This window comes from Oratosquilla oratoria, chromosome 7 (genome assembly GCF_046742065.1).
Source record: "Oratosquilla oratoria isolate Oo_2021 chromosome 7, ASM4674206v1, whole genome shotgun sequence".
Taxonomy (NCBI): Eukaryota; Metazoa; Arthropoda; class Malacostraca; order Stomatopoda; family Squillidae; genus Oratosquilla; species Oratosquilla oratoria.
In genome coordinates, this window is record NC_134783.1 from 21,086,160 (window position 1) to 21,088,659 (window position 2,500).

The following is a 2,500-nucleotide window of genomic DNA, read 5'->3' on the forward strand; positions in this document are numbered from 1 at the left end:
AGAAAGAGATTATGTTCCACCTCAGTTTGTTTTTATTATTTATTTATTTAATCATCTATTTATCAATTTATTGTTATAATTTTCCCGTTGGATCCAATGACGCTCAACTAATAGGTAGTTGAGCATCATTGGAATAGCCGATAAAGTTGGATGTTGTTTGTTGCTCTTATCTAGAATTATGAGCTTTTGTTGTGCTCTCACCATGAAGTAGACTACATGGACATAATCGGAGGTATTCTTAAAAAAATCTTTTCTTATATAAATCTTATATAAATATTTTGAAGGGAAGGATTATTTAAGAATATCACCGTAAGAATCTTAAGGTGGCATTCTTAAAAAAATATTTCCTTATATAAATCTTATATAAATCCATGGAAGGGAAAAATTTATATTAGGAAAGATTTTTTTAAGAATATCACCGTAAGATTCTTACGGTGGTATTCTTAAAAGAAATTCTTTCCTTATATAAATCTTATATAAACCCTTGGAAGGGAAATATTTATATAAGGAAAGACTTTTTTAAGAATACCACCGTGAGAATCTTAAGGTGGTATTATTAATTATTTTCCTTAAATAAATCTTATATAAATCCTTGGAAGGGAAAGATTTATATAAGGAAAGATCTTTTTAAGAATATCACCGTAAGATTCTTACAGAGGTATTCTTAAAAGAAAGTCTTTCCTTATATAGATCTTTCCCTTCCAAGGATTTATATAAGGAAAGATTTTTTTTAAGAATACCAACAAATGTTCACTGCCCATATACAGGAACGAAGCACATGGGAGTTGCAGTGATTAGAAACAATATTTTGACAATCTCTCAGGACTCGTGTGAGATTCGAACCTGCGATGGACGAATCTACTCACAAAAGCAGATGGTTATCGAGAAGAGACGAACCCAAGAAGAAGAAATAAAATGAAATGCTTACTTATATAAGTATCCAATAAAGTAAAAAAAAAAAAAAAAAAAAAAAAAAAAATCTTCTCGAAATTTTGAGTTCACTCGTCTTCGACCCTTGATCTCACCCAACCCCCAGCGACGCCCTCGTCGCTTTTCACCCTCACGCGCTCCCCGTCTCCTATTGAAAGCACCCCTCCCTCTCAACACACCCTTGCCCTTTCCCAAAAGCACCCTAATTATCACTCAAAGCTCCCCCCTTTTCTTTTCCCTTACTTCCTGGGTCAGCCTTGATGTAACTGTTCCCAAATATCGCAGCTCCCTTCCCTCCTCCCTCACTCCCTCACTCTCCCGTTTCCTTCTTCCCTTCCTCTTTCCCTCACCCCTTCCTTCCTCCCTCCCTCACTAAATTCCTCTCTCCATCACTCACCTCCTCCCTCTCTTCCTCCCTTCCTCCCTCCCTCCATTACTCTCTTGTTCCCTTCTTCCCTTCTTCCTCACTCCCTCCTTCCCTCTCCCTTTTCTCAATCACCCTTCCTTCCTCCACCCCTCCCTGCCCCCCTTCGCTCATTCCCTCCCTTCATTCCTTAAGAATTAATAATAAAGAATAAATAAGCAAATAAACAGATAAAAGTATAATATGATATGAAAAACATATAAACAACCAACAAATAAATGAATAGGATACTCATCAATTGAAAAACACGAAATACAAAACAAAAAATAAACGTCTAGGTAAATAAGTAAATAAATAAATAAATAAAATGAAATAAGAAACAAAATGAAAAAATAAAACAAATCAAAATTTGATATCGAATAAAAAATAAAAAATAATAAATCAAAATAGCTTAAAAGAAAAAAGCCAAAAAAAAACAACGATAATATCAAAACAAAACTATTGCTGTTTACCCAAGGTCAGTTCTCGTCCAGTAGCTCAGCTTCGGAAGGCTTCCGAGCCATCCGAAGAACACGACGTTCTCCAGTTCAAAAACCGCTGGATCAGACCAACGCGCCGATCTGTTCCTCTCTCGACCTATCTATCTTCCTGTCTGTTTGGGTTACCGCCTCCCTTTCAAAACACGCCCTGAGGCCTCCTATCTCGTCCTCCTCCCTTTGCAAGCTTGAAAAAGATGGATCAAATAGATAAACTTGTATGAACACAGACAGCTTTCTCTCAACGACAGGGAGCTTATCTTTATTTATATATATTTAGAATATATGAATTTATATTTGTATAAACATAGATGAATACTTTTACGTACACACACACATACACACACGTAAATACTGTATAAATATATATATGTGTATATATATATATATATATATATATATATATATATGTACAAATGTGTGTATATATGCAAATATGTATATATATAAATATATATGCATACACACACATATATATATACATATACATATATATATATATATATATATATATATACATATATATATTATATATATATATGTATGGATATATATGTATATATATATATATATATATGTGTGTGTGTGTGTGTGTGTGTGTGTGTGTGTGTGTGTGTGTGTGTGTGTGTGGTGTATAAATATATATATATATATATATATATATATATAT